Source organism: Ursus arctos, unplaced genomic scaffold (assembly GCF_023065955.2).
Source record: "Ursus arctos isolate Adak ecotype North America unplaced genomic scaffold, UrsArc2.0 scaffold_16, whole genome shotgun sequence".
Lineage (NCBI taxonomy): Eukaryota > Metazoa > Chordata > Mammalia > Carnivora > Ursidae > Ursus > Ursus arctos.
In genome coordinates, this window is record NW_026622830.1 from 60,537,729 (window position 1) to 60,555,032 (window position 17,304).

At 42.6% G+C, this 17,304-nt stretch overlaps 1 protein-coding gene across 2 annotated transcripts in view; it reads left to right on the top strand.

The window, feature by feature from the left end:
* The window catches only part of LOC125283213 (ral guanine nucleotide dissociation stimulator-like), a 75,799-nt gene that overhangs the window by 10,001 nt on the left and 48,494 nt on the right, over positions 1-17,304 (top strand). For both annotated transcript variants that reach the window (XR_008959673.1, XR_008959676.1), the window contains exon 2: positions 8,200-8,248. The gene's annotated coding sequence lies outside the window, so the exon portion shown is untranslated. The remainder of the gene's footprint in view (positions 1-8,199; positions 8,249-17,304) is intronic.

A 17,304-nucleotide genomic window follows, 5' to 3' on the forward strand; every position in this document is an offset into this window, starting at 1 on the left:
TTTCCATGGACTTCATATCTGATGAGATAAGGATGTGTTTGGGTTAGTTCGGCTGATGTAGTAGAACTTGTGCTGAACTTCGGGGTAGAAGTAAAATATCACCTCGTGTGTGTGTGTGTGTGTGTGTGTGTGTGTGTGTGTGTGTGTCAGGTTGCAGCTATTTGTTTTGGAAAGAATGGTTCCATTCCTCTGTTCCTGCTCCTTAAATAAATATGTACAGAAACAGACATCATTTTAACCGAAGTAAGTAAATAATGAACTGGAAAAATATTTGAAATTTATAGGAGAGGATGTAGTTATAACCTCAGTACATAGAGAGCTCCTACATATTAATTGGAGAAATTAGAACAGATGTTTAAAGTATACATATATATGTCACAAATGAAGAAATGACAAGAACCAATGTTTTAAATGTCACTTCAGTTATCTAGGATATATAAACTTACAAATAAAAAAGCATCTACCGATGATTTTAGCAAAGTTGCTGTTTCTTCCCTTAATGATTCCTCCCGGTTATCCGTATTTGCTTTCCAATACACCTTTGATAGGATTCTGATTTGGTATGATCTCTCTGGAAAGTAATTTGTTGGTATGTGCCAATGGTCTTAAAAAATGTACATATCATTTGACCTAATTTCCTTTTGTAGGAAATGATGATAGGTTTACTTAAAGGCGATTAAGAAATGCATTGCAGCGTTGTTTTCACGTTTAAAATTTTGTTTATTGAGGTAAATTTCACATACTATAAAATTAATCATTTTCAAGTGAACAATTCAGTGGCATTTAGAACATTTGCAGTGCTGTGTAATCACCACACCTCTGTCTAGTTCCAGAGCAGTTTTATCACTCCAACAGAAAACCCTGTACCCATTAAGCAGTCGCTCATTCCCTCCTCCCTCCAGCCCCTGGCAAGCAGCTGTGTGTGTGTTTAACCAGCTGAGGTGTTTTTTTTTTCCTCCTAAAAATCATTCTGCTCCACCAGGGTGATAGTACAATAGACCCTTGAACAACGGGTTTGAACTGCATGGGTCTACTTCTATGTGGATTTTTTTATATATATAATAACAGTACAGGACTGTAAATGTATTTTATCTTCCTTATGATTTTCTTAATAACCTTTTCTTTTCTCTAGCTTACTTTATTGTAAGAATACAGCATATCATGTCCATATTACATACATACGAAATATGTGTTAATTGTTTATGTTATTGGTGAGGCTTCTGGTCAACAGTAGGCTGTTATGAGTTAAGTTTTGGGGGAGTCAAAAGTTGCATGGAGGGAGTAGACAGCCCCAATCCTTGCATTGTTCAAGGGTCAGCTGTATATGTTGAGCATATTTATATGAGTGAGGACTCTTGGTTGCAAGTGGCAGAAACTCAAACTAACTTAAAAGGGGGAGATTTAATGATACACACAACTACTGTAGGGGAACATTTAGCTTTAAGTACATATGACTGTTGATAGGGATGTAAGTGGAGTCCAGGACACTCACCCATTCTCACCTCCACTCTCTTTTTTGACCTCCCTCTTGGTGAAAAATACTCCTTCCACTCTTGGTTCTATGTCCATTTGTTTCCTTTCTGTGGTTTTCCTTCGTTCTCAGGCTGACTCTTCCAGGTGCAGGAGAGATGGTCCCTGAAAGCTAGTGACTCTTGAGAAGAGTGTGGCTCCTCTAGGGCCCCAGGTCCTGAGACCATGCTGATTGGCTTTACTTGGGTCATGGGCCCATTCCCGTGGGAGATGGGGTACTCTGCTTGGCCAGCCTGGATATCATTTGCCCCGTTCCTAGAAACGGAATCTCATTCTGGCTCGTATATTCCTGAGAAAGTGGTTCTGGAAAGGCATTCTGATACATTCCCACACAAAATAGTACTGCTCGTATCTCTGCTCATGCCCATGTATATATCACAAGGGCATTGACTTTTGTGTTGATAATCCTCGGGCATTGAGAAAACTTTACATGACGTTTTATAAGTTCTACTTAAGACTGTGGGAGTTATATTTGAGGATTTATCTAATTTGAGGGGAGTAAGGGTTTTCCTTGTAATAAATGGATTTGCCACTCTTTGAATTCTGTCTGTGTTAGTATACATTGTTTTTAAAGTCATCCCACAGGTAGATACTGAGGGTTTGCTGTGTGCCAAATAAATCTGCAGTTTAATGAGCTTTTCATTCATTCGGGCAGATGGACAATAAATAACAAGTAAATGTATAATTTCAGGTAATGATTATAGAAAAATGAAGCTTGATAGGGGTGTGTGTACGCTGGTCTAGGCAGCAGGGTCAGGGAAGGCCTCTCTGAAAAGGGGTTAGAGTCAAGATCGGGTTAAGCAGGGAATAGCTTGGTGGTTATTTATGGGAGTAGTGTTCCAAACAGAGGGAACAGTAAGTGCAAAGGCTCTGAGTCATAAATAGGCTTGAGAATCTAATGGAAGTCAGTAGAGTTGGAGGAGTTGTGGGTGGGGGAGGAAAGGGTAGGACCAGGTGGGGCTTGTAGGTCTCATTGAGGATTTGGGATTTTCCTCTAACTAAGGTGAGATGGGGAGCCCAGGGGAGGACAAGCAAGAGAGTGACCTGAGTTGAACTCAGGACCTTTCTTTGTAAAGCCTTTCTTTTCTTTTGACTTACTTTATAAAAAGTGTGATCCTTTGCCCCAATACTGAGCAGTGACTGGGGACAGAAAAGGGAAGAGGTAAGAGAAAGAAGTGGTGCTGGAGAAGCGAAATGAGTAGCTGTGGAAGCCGTGGCAGAAGCAGGTTTTGCAGAAGGTGGGCACATGTGGCCCGTGTCTGTCCTTATTGTGGCAGCAAGCAGTGATGAGAAGACAGGCTGGGAACACCTCAGCCCGTGGGACAGGAAAGCTAGACTGCTGTGGGGCCATGTAGCGGGACCCACACAGCAGCCCAAGCTTGTAACAGTATGGAGGTGGACTTGCTGTGTTACCCCAAATTTCAGGAAGAGGCAAGAAGCAGATATATTAGAGAGTACCCCTGGGATGGCTGGGTGGCTCAGTTGGTTAAGCGTCTGACTCTTGATTTCAGCTCAGGTCATGATCTCAGGATTGTGAGATTGAGCCCTGCATGGGCTCTGTGCTGGGCCCCTGCATAAGATTCTCTCTCTCAGTCTCCCTCTGCTCCTACTCTCGCCCCCCCCCCCCCGGTGTGCACACAGTTTCTCTTTGTCTTAAAAAAAAAAAAAGTACCCCTGATTTTGACAAAACATGGAGATAGATCTGCCAGTTGCCAGAAAAGAATGAGCACAGGAAAATGTTGATTGGTCAGGGTCATATTAATTTATCTATATCATGATTGCAAAGAGAAGCCAGTGGTTGGCTCAATTTCAGGAACCGACCAAATTAGGGCCCCATTTGTACTTTTTTTTTTTTTAAAGATTTTATTTATTTATTTGACAGAGATAGAGACAGCTAGCGAGAGAGGGAACACAAGCAGGGGGAGTGGGAGAGGAAGAAGCAGGCTCATAGCAGAGGAGCCTGATGTGGGGCTCGATCCCAGAACGCCGGGATCACGCCCTGAGCCGAAGGCAGGCGCTTAACCGCTGTGCCACCCAGGCGCCCCCCCATTTGTACTTTATATTGTGTTTCTTAATGGAAAGACCTGAGGGAGTCTTGATCTCTGGCTCAGTGTAACTTGAAGAGATGTGATTTTTATCTCTTATATACCTGTGTAAAATATTCCTTGAAAAATCAAGCCAATAATGTCACTCTGCACAATCTGCTCTGTATTTAGGTGACAGGATAGTGTAGCCTGGGGAGCTAGACTGGGTTTGGCTCCTGGCGCTGTTCTCCCAGCTGTTGCTCCTTGGTCAAGTGACTTCACCTCTCTCTGACTCAGCTTTCTCCTGTCAGCCTCAAACAGGTTAACATGTATCCTGGGATTTCAGGACAGAGTATGGCACATAATATGTGCTCAGTAAATATTAGCTGCCGTCATCACCTTCTTATTTGTTTTATGTAGTCTATTTTGGAAATCCTTACATGTTAGCACACTTATTTCTACCTCAGTCTTATTTATAAAAAAATCTTTCTTTTACTTGAGTAGAGTTGACACACAGTATCACGTTAGTTTCCGATGTACAACGTAGTGATTTGCTCATCACAAGCGTAGCTGCCATCTGTCACCGTAACAGCACTATTACAGTAGCACTGACTGTATTCAATATGCTGTGCCTTTCATCCCCGTGACTCGTTCATTCCATAACTGGAAGCCTGTACTACACTCCCCATCCCCATTTCACCCATCCCTCTACCCCCTTCCTTCTTACAACCATCAGTTCGTTCTCTGTATTTATATGTTTGATTCTGCTTTTTGTTTGCTTGCTTATTCACTTGTTTTGTTTTTTTTTAGATTACACATGTGAGTGAAATCATATGGCACTTGACTTTCTCTGACTTATTTCGCTTAGCATAATACCCTCTAGGTACTTCCATGCTGTTATAAATATCAAGATCTCGTACTTTTTTATGGTGTGGAGTAATATACCCTCGTACGTATGTACCACTTCTTCTTCTGTTGATGGACACTTTGGCTGCTTCCATATCTCAGCTTTAAGTAATGCTGCCGTGGGCATAGGGATGCACATAGGCTTTCAGAATGTTGAGTCTGGTTCATAAACTGCCACAACAGTTGTGGGAACTCTGGAGGGGAGCCAGGTTCGGGAGGTAGGAGGATGAGTGCAGTTTTGGGCAGTCTGAGTTGTGGTGCCCGTGGGACACCCCAGATGTGGGTTCTGGCTGGGCAGTAAAAATGTAGGAATGGGAGCGTGGGAGAAGAGAGGTGCAATCATGCTGTTGCCAAGGGATGTGTTCTTCATAGAGTGACAGTTAAGGATTCGGGGTAACTGCTTCTTTTATTGGGCAGATAAAGAGGAAAGATAAAGGAGTAGTGTGTGGAGCTGGGAAGGGGCTTCGATGCCAGGAAAGCAGTTTGTCACAGAAAGCCAGAGAAGAGCGAATTTCAAGGAATGAAATGTCGGCAACGTTTACGAATGCAAAAGTTGTGGGGCAGCTGGATTAGGAAGTGGTAGTGCATCAAGGAGAATCTAGGTGAGTGGGGGGATCCTAAGCCAGCAGAGAGATGGAGTGAGTGGGGGTGAGACTGGAGGCTACACACAAGAATACCCTTTTAGAAAGTTTGATGGTGAAGACAGGGGACTGTAACTCAGGGCGTAGCGTGGTCAGGGGAGGGTTTTACAGGCTGCATTTACTGTTTGCAGGCTGACTAAAGGGAGATAACTGATGGTGCACGATGGTGGGGTATGTGGGCTGATGTAGGGTCAGGTATACAGAAGAGGATGCAGAGAGGAATGTATGGGTGTCCTGACTGCTTCTGCAGAACCTAAGGCAGACGTCAGGCATGGAGGGGAAAGAACGTGGTGCGAGGCACTGTGGTGGTCTCGGACACAGACCAGATGGCTCAGAGTCTGACAGAATGCTCCAGCTTCTAGACGGTCATCAAGTCAAATACGGGCCCGTGCCCAAGGATGCCAACAAGGGGTTTTGTTTTTTGTTTTTCAATGAATTGCTCAGTTTTTTCCCCTGTGAGTTATAAATTGACGTAAATCTTGAGCTTAATTTTTTTCCAAATTGGTAGAAAATTCAAATAGGAAACAATCTGACTTTTATCCTGTTTCCTAGTTTTGCTCCACTTAACTTTTTTTCACAGGTGTGTGGAGGAAAAAAGTGTGATATTATGGGTAATCAAAATAGCAAAGAAAGGTATTAGAATCCCTTTTTTAAAAAAAAGCCTTAAACCAAAAAACCCCATTTGAAAGCTCCTCTGTCCCTCCTTTCCCCTTTTGCTCTTTCTGTCCTTTTAGAAAAAAATGTAGTTGTTCAAGAGTGTGTCAGTTAGTTTGTGCTGCATAACGGATTGCATTACAAACCATCCCAAAGCTAAGTGCCGTAATAAAACAACCAGTCATTTTGCTTACAATTTTCTGGGTTTCTTGGGCAGTTCTTCTGGTTTAGGCTTGCACATGCCTCTCACATCGGCTGGTGGTAGATGGCCTCGTTTACGTGTCTTGTGGTTGGCACGCTGTTGACCAGGGCACTCCATGCTTGCAGGCTATCTTGAGCTCCTTTCGATGTTGGCCATAGGGTTCCAAGCTTAGCTGGTGCATAAGGTTTTTCAAATTCGTGCTTGCTTCACGTTTGTTAACGTCCCATTGACCAGAACAAGTTCCGTGCCTCTCTGATGCAAATAGAGAAATAGACATCTCTTGCTAGGAGATGAAAACTCTGCATTCTTGCAGTCTACTACGAAGAATCATCATGAAGAACCAATAAAACTAGGATTGAGATTTTAAAGTTTCTTGCTTTTAATACAATTTGTGTTTTGATTGGAATACCAGGAAGAAAATATACCAAAGCAACAGAAAGAAGGAAAATGTTTGCTGTGAATCATGAAATCATCTTATGATAACGTCAGCCTTCCGTTATTTAGGCCAAAACCCGAGTTTATTGGTTCTACCTGCAAATATATCCAGAGTCATTGGCCTCTTCTCACTGCCTGTGCTGGTATTGCTGGTGCTCCCATTATCCTCACGCAGATTATTGCAGTTATTCTCAGAAATGGTCTTCCCCTTTCCACACTTGTGACCTACACCCCCCCCCCCAATCCCTGCCAGAGTCTCTTCAGAAGAGCAGCTGGAGTGATTCTTTAAAAATATGACTCTGCACCCTCAAATAGCTTCCCAGTTGTGGAACTCATTACGATGGCCTCAAGCCCCACCTACCTGCCAGCCTTTACCCTACCCGCTTTCTAACCTCACCTGCAGCAATTCTCCCCCTTCGCTGTAGACTCAAGGGCCTTCTCGCTGTTTCCTGACCATGCCAGACTTGCTCAGCCATAAGGAGTTTGCACTGTCCAATCCCTCTGCCCAGAACAAATTTCTCCCAAATGTCCATATGGCTTATTTCTTTACCCTCAAATGTCCATGTGTTTCTCTTCCTTACCTGTTGCAGATCTTTGCTCGGATGTCATCTTATCAGCAAGGTGTACTTCCCTGGTCAGAACTGAATACTGCCTGTTTGGGCATTCCCCATTAGCCTTTCCTCTTGGTTTTCTCATTTACTGAATGCCTCCTACTGCCAGAATATAAGCTTCCTCAGGGCATGGTTTTTTTGTTTTGTATCACGCCTGTATCCTCAGGGCCTGGAAGAATCTCTGACACAGAGACATTCTTTAGTATTTGTTCAATGAACGAATGCCATCTTACCTTACTTCCTAGAGCTGTGGGCATTCCGTTAGATCAGGGGTCCACAACTTAGAACTGGCTGCTTGTTTTGACAAATAAGTTGTTGGACACAGCCATACCAGTGCATTTATGTTACCCATGGCTGCTTTTGCACCATCGTGGCAGCGTTAAATGATTACTCTTGTAATATACACTCCTAAAACATACACTCCCTGGCCCTTTGCAGAAAAGGTTACCACTTCCCAAGTTAGATGCTGAATGGCAAGCTCTTAGCGCAGGGCCCCCGGAAGAGAGACTGGACAATAAATGTAACTGGCTGCTGTAGGTTTTGTATTTTCTCTTATTGTCACTATCGAAAGGACAGTGCACGTGACCTGAAGACATGCGTGGCTTTTCATAGTTATGACTGCTCTGTGCCTCTTCACATCAAAAAAGCTAGAACTCTTTCTTTGCATCTGCTGTGCATTCCTTCATAATTTGAGCTCATAAGTAATTGAGAAACAAATAAATTGCATTCCACGGGTTGACAGTGATTTGGGAAACGTGGAGGCTGTGGTTAAACAGCTAGCGAAGAATGGCTCTGCTAGGTGTGGACTCAGGTGCTGTGGCTTGGGTGTTTATCTACATTCCCGACAGGGGTTCCACGCTACCTCCTGGTAGTTTTTGAATAAATGAGTGTGTGTTCAAGCTTCAGTGTTTTCAAGATAACATAATTTTTTTTAAAGATTTTATTTATTTATTCGACAGAGATAGAGACAGCCAGCGAGAGAGGGAACACAAGCAGGGGGAGTGGGAGAGGAAGAAGCAGGCTCATAGTGGAAGAGCCCGATGTGGGGCTCGATCCCAGAATGCCGGGATCACGCCCTGAGCCGAAGGCAGACACCTAACCGCTGTGCCACCCAGGCGCCCCCAAGATAACATAATTTTTAATATCTTAAAATGTACACATTGTCATGATAACTAATTTTTTTTTATACATTCTAGGGAATAAGAAGTCAGAAAGGGAGGAGCTGGACTCCATCCTCTTTTTGAGGTAAGTTTTTGTTAAATTCATTTAGCTTTTGAGATTCTTGTTGAAAATGTGGTACTTTAGCTCTTTAATTTTACTTGAGGACATAAAAAATGATGGACATGTATTTCCTTCCACTTTTAAAAACAGTGCTGCAAAGAATATTCTTGTGATTTTTAATTTTTTTGCAAACATGTGGGAGAATTTTTTCTGTATGGTTACCGAGATGTGAAGTTCTTAGATGGAAATGTATCCACATTAAACTACTGATATGACCAAATTGTTTTTGAAAAGGTCATATAAATTTATATGGAAACTTTTATGGAAGTTGTGTGTAAATTTCCCTAAGCAACACTGGCGATGATTTTTTGTGTGTGTATATATGCAAACTGACATGTTGAAAACCCACTGTTTTTAATATGTTGTTCCTGACTACTAGTGAGATTGCAATCTTCATATGTGTCTGTGTGTCCGTGTGTGATCACATATTCTTTTCAAAGTTGGAACAGTGTGTTTGGGTGTGGTTCTTGGTCTATTAAGCTTACAGTCTCTCTTGTCCACATGTATTAGACAAGCGGCCAGATTACTGATACCTTGAGAGCTGCACTAGAACTAAATTGTAGGTTCTGCAAGTTAATTGTTGGTTATCTAGAAATTATTCATGGTTTGAAGAGACATGTGCTTAGGCTGGTGTGCAATCAACTTTATGACGATAAAAGGAAGGCCTAATGCATGTTTGTTGCAGAGCTGGCTGGAGGGAGAGGCCAGGGGAGAAAGCTCTCCAGGGGCTTTTTGGGTTTGTGGAATAAAACAGATCTGAAGACCTCCTGCCCAGTACTTGGCTCCTGGCTGGCCCTCAGTGACTGTGGTTCCCCTTTCTCTCCTTAAAGGGCTGTACTCCTTCCCCAGAGTAAGAGACATTGATTCACTGTTTATGTTATGGTGGTTATTGTGTTTCCTGTGGTAACCCTGCTGTGAATGAAATTTGTACAGAGGAGCTGTCTTTACCAGGAGCTTTAATTAAGCCTGTCACTTAAATATGTATCCATCATTTGTTTGAACTGTCCCATTAATTTAAATTGTCTGGTTTATGTAGCAGTTGAACATTTACTAAAGAGTCTATAACATATATGCAAGTTATGAGGCATAGTTCTAAAGCCCCTTCTCTTGACACCGTCCCCCCCTCCCTCATTTTAAGAAGTAGAAGCTACTTGGGTGCTTCTCCTTGATCGTGTTCTTTTTCTGCTCTGAAGGCAGCCACTCCTCTGCATTATGCCGTTACCCTTCTTTTTTAAAAATGGTTTTTTACCACAAGTGTTCGTATCCCTAAACAATGCATTGTGCAGCTTTGTTTGGTTTTGAGTATAATAAAAATGGTCTCACGTGGTGCATAATCATCTGTGGCTTGCTGTTCACATTCAACGGTATTTCTGAGATTTAATTCTGTTTGTGAATTTAGCTCAAGTTCATTCATTCCATTCCCACTGCTGGATTAAGTGAATATGTATGATTTCTTTAATTCCAGCATATTGTCTGCAGATTTTTTGTTTGTGTGTTTTCTTGGTGGACAGTCATTGTCTGTGAATAATGACAAGCTTGCCAGTGAGTCCGTTTTCTTGTCTTAACACTGCTGGCCCGGCCCTCCAGTATGTGGGTAAATAGACACAAAAAAGACAGTCATCCTGCTTCTGATTTAAAGTGTTCTGTTTTGGGTTTTTTTTTATAATCATATTTTTTATTATATTATATTAGTTACCATACAGTATATCCCTGGTTTTTGATGTAAAGTTCGATGATTCATTAGTTGCAATTAACACCCAGTGCACCATGCAATACGTGCCCTCCTTACTACCCATCACCGGTCTATCCCATTCCCCCACCCCCCTCCCCTCTGAGGCCCTCAGTTTGTTTCTCATAGTCCATAGTCTCTCATGTTTCATTCCCCCTTCTGATTACCCCCCCCTTTCTTTATCCCTTTCTTCCCCTACTGATCATCCTAGTTCTTATGTTCCATAGATGAGAGAAATCATATGATAGTTGTCTTTCTCTGCTTGACTTATTTCACTAAGCATTATCTCCTGCAGTGCCGTCCATGTTGTAGCAAATGTTGAGAACTCATTCTTTCTGATTGCTGAGTAATATTCCATTGTATATATGGACCACAACTTCTTAATCCAGTCATCTGTTGCAGGGCATCTCCGCTCCTTCCACGATTTAGCTATTGTGGACATTCAGCAAACCTCTTTCAGAAGGAGGAATCTCCATTTTTCTCCAGGACGGTCTCCTCCTTTGCTGCATATTCTGGATATGTTCTGCTTTCATGGGAGGGGCACCATCCCTCCCCCTCCTGACTCCTTGCAATTTCATCTGTGCTTTAAGCAGTGATTTCCCTAAGTGTTTTGGTTGTAGATGGGATCCTTTACCCTTTCTGGGTTTTAATTGCTTAATGTGTTTTTCAACATTTTAATATTGGTTGGTTTCTAAAATATAGGAGGGAGAAATTAGAGGTCCCTCCATTTTTATTATATTACGTTTTTCCTTTAGGTGTCTTTGTCCTGTATTTTAGTCTCTCTTTTTGAAGTGTTTTCATTCATTCATTTTTACCTTAAACGAGGAAAGTATTGCCTCTTTGTTTTTTTTTTTAAAGATTTTATTTATTTATTTGACAGAGATAGAGACAGCCAACGAGAGAGGGAACACAAGCAGGGGGAATGGGAGAGGAAGAAGCAGGCTCATAGTGGAGGAGCCTGATGTGGGGCTCGATCCCATAATGCCGGGATCACGCCCTGAGCCGAAGGCAGACGCTTAACCGCTGTGCCACCCAGGCGCCCCGAAAGTATTGCCTCTTAAGTGATGATCTAAATCAAGCATTACGGTTTACTGTAATGTTTGGAAGCACAATTCCACGCTCAGTTCTTTATCAAGTACCTACTTGTCAGGTTCTGTGTTTCCACCATTGTAGAGTGTGAGCACCTTCCCTAAACTGGGGCATTTCCTTATGTCTGCCTATACACGTGAACTAAAATTAGAATTCCTGTTGTCTTCCTCTTTTTCATTTCCCACTCATTCCTCTCATTGTGCATGAAGTTCTTATTAGGAAACATGAGGTGCCAGGTACTGTCCTTGGAGTTGGGGATACAAGATGGCTAATAGAGGGTCCCTTCTCTCAAGAAATGTAGCACCTAGCAGTGGGGTGGGCCCTGTGTCCATCTAGCTAGCAAGCATGCTGGTGAGGGGTGTGGTGAGAGGTTTGGTTGAAGTGGACCCTTCTTGGTCTTAAAGACTGAAGAGGATGTAACAAGGTGGAGCTGTGCTTTCCTTGCTCAGTAACAGCATGGCTAGTCATTAGATGGGTACTGTACTGTTCTGGAAGGGATTGCCATATATGAAGAAAAGCACTACCTTTTTCGCTAAAAACATAGTCATCTTATATTTCACATTATGCAGTTCCTTATTTTAGCTCCTTTCTCTTAAATTTAAGTTCTCAAATAAGCGTTGACTCCCAGAGTTCAATGCAGATATTTTGTCCACACCGGAGGGTTGAGTCATTGTTAGTAGGAGATGCGTGGCTAGGCCCATGACAGCTGAAGAACAAGTTGCCCTCTCTGTAGGTCTACCTGGAAGCATCCGTGCTTCCAGCCTTCTTCTGCTGTGAGTCTGTCTGAAACCAGACTGTCCTTGTGGCTCAGGTACTCATCGTGTTTCCTTTAAACCCAACTGCCCAGTTGCCAGAAGTTTTCTGACCTTTTATTACTCCAAAGGTCAAGTAACTAAGACTTAATGTTCTTGTAAACCAAACTCCCTATCTTTTCCCTTGTCAGCACTTCCTTTACCTTGTACCCTATGTCATTTGGCTAGTTTCAGGGAGAGTTGTACCCCATGCTCCCTACTTCTGGACATAACAAGTTTAGCTGGCCATTGTTTTGGTAGATGACCTCACATGAGTTAGGATGTAATCTTGTCCTCATTCGTCATCGTCCTACCTTTCTAAGTGGAATTGAAATCAAGTGTGAATCGACTGCGATATGTTGCAATCATCTGGTAATAATTTGGGGAAAAAATGTTTCCCACACAAATTCAATGAAGATCAGCAATTTTAAAGTACACTATAGCATCTTGTATAAACTCCAGCTTACATTTCACATTATTTGTGGTCATGCAGTAGGTTCTGAAGAGAAAAGAACTATGGATAATCAGTTAAAAGAATGACAGATTCCCTGATGTGCTGATCAGTAGTAATACCTAATTTCGATTTCAGGTGTTAGCTACAATGGATTACCATATAGATGCAGCTGAGCACTGAGCATTCAACAGAGCCATGTGTTTTTTGGAAAAGTAATATTTATTCACACTGTGTGGCTTTCTTGAAAATTTTTTTTATTTTACTCTCCAGAGAAACTACAAACAAGATGTCAATAGCTTTATGTGGCATTCCCAGTAGTGTAGCTTAGAATATCGGCTGCAGTAGAAATGGCACGATGTATTTGCTTCAGCAAGGTAGGCTTCATCTGGGACTTTCTGAGGGACAGGCTTAGCAGTTAGACACAGGTGGTCATGTGGGGCTTTATTTTTATTGCCTTCAGAGACTTTAATGCATAAAAAATGGTCCTTGCAATATTTGGGTACACAAAGAAGCATCAGCATGGATGACGTTTCAACCTTTGAGTTGTCATATCCATTTGTTCTGTCCATTTGGGAATGTTCTTAGTAGCTCAGACTACGGACATGGTGTTTCATATTCAAACCTCATTGAGTTTATTTTTGAGTGTCTTTAAAGTCCATCCATTTTATAAATAAGAAAACTTTTATCTAGAAGCGGTGATGATGATAGGCCTGACCTCAGAGCAAGTTGCAGACTACTAGTGGCGACTGACAGTATGCGGGTGTGTAGATACACGTCATCTTGCTATGTTCTTTTGTTTTCCTTGTATTAAAAAGACATTTTTCTCTATTGCACATTAAGAAAATAAACCCAAATCAAGGAGACAGATAAGTATTTTGGAAAGCTGAAAAGCATGATTCAGTGCCAGATTGGTTTCCTGACTAAAGTAAAGGTCTGAAGAACAGTGGGCATGCTGCCAAGCATTCATCTAGTCCAATATCAAATCTATCCTGAATCCGTAGAGTAATTCTCTCAGCATCTTCTATACGCTGTTTTAATTTCAAGTGGCTGGATGGGATCAAAAGAATATCCCGGACTGCAGCTGGGGTGCCCAGTGCCCTTGGTGGAGAATGCATGAGAAAGTAGGATACTGAGTCACTGCCGTGCCATTCACTCAGGAAGAGTGAACTACAAAGTAGGAAGCAGAAGAAGGCCTGGAAGGACTCAATGGGCTTAGGCTTCAGTCAACATGAGGCAGCAGCCCATTGACAAGAAACAATGTCAGCAGAGACGGTGTCCCTGGAGTCGGGTGCACTGCTCTTAGTACTTCAACCTCTTATTATGATGAAAATATTCTAATTAATCATTGGAAGATTATTGTGGCAGAGAGATGTGCTGCTCACATCGCCCTTCAAGAAAGAATTTGCTACGGAGCTGCAAGGAGCAGGGTTAGCTGGCAGCCCGAGGCTGTCAGTGCCTTCAGCTCTCCAGCCACAATCACCTCTTCTCATCCCCAGCCATTGACTGAGCAAGGTGGTGGTACAAGGACCTAGCCGTTTTCAGGCACACCAGACCCCTCTAATGCATCATCTTTGCTGTGGTGCTTCTGCTAAGCTGGCAGAGACTTTTAGCTCTGTGTGGTGGTCTGAGGCTCCCTGGCCACTCCTACTTCCTCATTTCCCTTCCACAGATGTTCCTTTACAGTAAACCAGGGCACTCCTAATTCCACCGCAGTGTCTATCCTCAGAGAACTCAGCCTGCAATGATCATTATTCATCTGTTATCAAACATACCGAACTAGCCTGTGTAATAAATTTTTCAGTGAAGGGAAGTATGAGTTAGAACCATAAAACTTAGATGTGAACGGAGGCCTCTCTTCAGTCTGGAAACCTCCTAGGCCATCTCCAGGCCGTGCTTTTTCTGGGTGCTAGAGTTGCTCATGTGGTCAGCAGCAGCCTGACTGCTGAGACTCTGGTCCTTATTCTCAGGTCCAGAGTCATTGATTTTCTCTTTGCTTGTGATGTTTTCCCACAATCTGTAGACAGCTCTCTCGGTCCTATACTCCTGTCTGTGTCCTTGTCTGCAGCTCATGGGCATGTTGAGCTGTACATTCTGTTGCTAGGACAGTGCTTGCATGGGTTCTTATTAAGATATTCCATAGAGAACGTACTTATTTTTACTTCTTCTGATTCCCTTTTACCATAATGGCACTTACAACAGAACCTGGTTTTTACCTTTACTTCCTTTTGTGTATTACTCATCTAATACACATGTTGGTGTATATTGCAAGGTGAAGACCACTTGATTTTTCCCCCCAAAAAGCCATTTATTTGTCTCTGCACAATTTATAGATTGATCGATCCTGCCTGGTGGTTGATGTCTGACTGACAAAGGTTATGGGTTCTTCAGGCAGCAGATAATGCTGAGTTCACTTGATTTAATACTGAAGTCACTTTTCTTATATTTCATTTACATCAGTTTTCTTATATTTTCCAGCGTCGTTTAACTTTTTCTAAGTATTTATATATAAATAGTACTGAGTATTTTTAATCTCTGAGACAAATAAACGTGCAAACACCTGGGAAATTCAAAATTTCTTCTTTGACCTGTGCATACTTGTCTCCAGCTTCTGCTCTTCCTTCTTCATTCTTTAAAAAAAAAAAAAAGAAGAAGAAGATTTTATTTATTTATTTGAGAGAGAGGGCGAGCACACGCAGGGGTAGCAGCAGAGGGAGAGGGAGAAGCAGACTCCCCACTGAGTAGGGAGCCCGATGGTGCGCTCGATCCCAGGACCCTGTGATTATGAGCTGAGCCGAAGGCAGATGCTTAACCGACTGAGCCACCCAGGCGCCCCTTCCTTCTTCATCCTTATTGTCTTTGGAGAACTTGAGTGCACTGATATCTCCAGGGTTTCCTTTCATCTCTTTTTAAGCTCTCTCAGAGGGATCTTATGCACACACATGTTCCGCTGCTACCTATATCCTGTTACCATCCAAATCCTGCTTCTGCCCTCCAGGCCCGTATATCTAATTGTCTAGAACATTTCCTTGAAGAAGTCCATTGACACCTCCATTTCCAGGATGTCCAGAACCAAACTTGACGTGCTGGGATTCCTTCTAGATTTGATATCTTAGATAGAAGTATTGCCATTTGCTGAGCCGCTGGGGAGTTATTCTTGAGTCCTCCATTCACCACAAGTACTCTGACCACCGCCTTGACAGTTTTACCTACTACATATCACTATTATATGCTTCTCCTCTTTATCTTGCTGACCTCTGTCCAGGCCACTTCATTCCTCCTCTGAAATGCTGCTGTTGCCTCTTCATTGATATCTCTGCCTTTCTTCTCAGCCATCTTCAATTCCCGTCCAGCTGGAACCCGCTCAGTGAATGCACAGTGCTCCATGAGATCATAGCGTCACCTGCCTCTCCAGGCCCTTCTCCCCTCCTCACCTACCTGCCAGCCAAGTGGGCTCTCTTGCTGCTGCTGTTCCTTTCAGGTCCCAGGCTGTCTTTGCCTGTTGGCCTTCACACATGCTCTTCCTTTTGTGCCTGTTCTCCACGAGGCTAATTTAATTAGTTCTGTAAGTCTCAGCTCAAGTGTCCTTTTTTCCTGGTACCATTCCGTGAAGCTTCTGCTGAGATGAGGTGCTCCCCCCCTCCCCTCTGCAGCAGCTCAGAGAAATTTCTGTCAGCCTTTTTTTTTTTTCCTGAATGATATTTTCTGTATCATCTCTCTCGCCCATTAATCACGAAACCCTTAAGAGGAAGAACTAAATAGTTTATGAATATTTATTTTATTCCTGCATTTCAAATACCAAGCTTGGTATCAAGTGTGTAGGTATTTTTCACTAAATGGGATATGATATACATGTGCCCATTGTGTGTATATAAGTGTGTTTGAGTGTATGTCCGCATTAACATGTAGTAAAACAAGATATAAGATACCCTTTAGAGTTATGAGCTTATGAGATGCCGAGCCCACATGTTCTAGAGAGAGTCTGAAGTGGAAATGTAGGAGAGAGCTCCTGTGAGTGATTGTCAGCACGTGATCAGCCACATACTGCTTTTAATATATATAATCGGAAATAGTCTTCAGTGTAGTTTATATAGCATTTTCATCTGTGTCGATGCGTGCTATGAAGAATTTATAAGAAAGGCCATAACTGAATGCATTTATATTTTATCATGTTTGTCAAATATTGAAAAATTAGTTCTTTTAAATTATACAGCTTTTTTGTTGTTGTTGTTTGGGTTTTCTTTACTAAGTTTAGGGTTTAAGAAATGCCCACACATTTTAATGTATTTTAATGTAAATACCGTTAAGTCAATGACATGTAAGGAAAGACCCAGGTACATTGTATGTTAACGTGAACAGAGGACCAAAGCAAAGATTAGGGTACTTGTAAATCTCAAAACAGTTCTGCAAGTAAAAAGCACGCATAATTCTTCTGCTGAGTATTTATTTGAGCACATGCTATGTGCCAACCGTGCTCTTGGTGCTGGGGACACTTCCGAGAAAAGACAGAGGCGTTCTTGTTCTTGTGGGTCCTCTACTCTGGGGGAGGGAATACCGCCTTCAAATGGGTGAACGTGCACATCACTTCAGCTAGGGGTTAGGGCTAGGAAGATGACAGAACAGGTGGTAGAGAAAGCATCAGAGCAGGGGTGAGGTGGTGCCCAGAAAGAAGGCCCAGAGAGGCCTCTGTGGGGAGGTGGTGCTTGCAGCCAGAGGGATGGTGAGGCGAGGCCATCAGCACTGGGCTGTGGGTGGAGAAACATCCAGGCGGAGCAAGGAGTCTGCCTTTTAAAGTCCCTCGCTTCTGTTGGAAGTGGACCTATCATGCCTTTTCTCAGTGGATGTTCTTACCTGTTCACTGTTGCCAAATAGAACAAAGGAAGTAATACAGGTATATGTCACTGACCCAGGGGGAAGTTAAGACAAGAAAATGAAAACAAAGCAAAACCTCGGGCTGGCT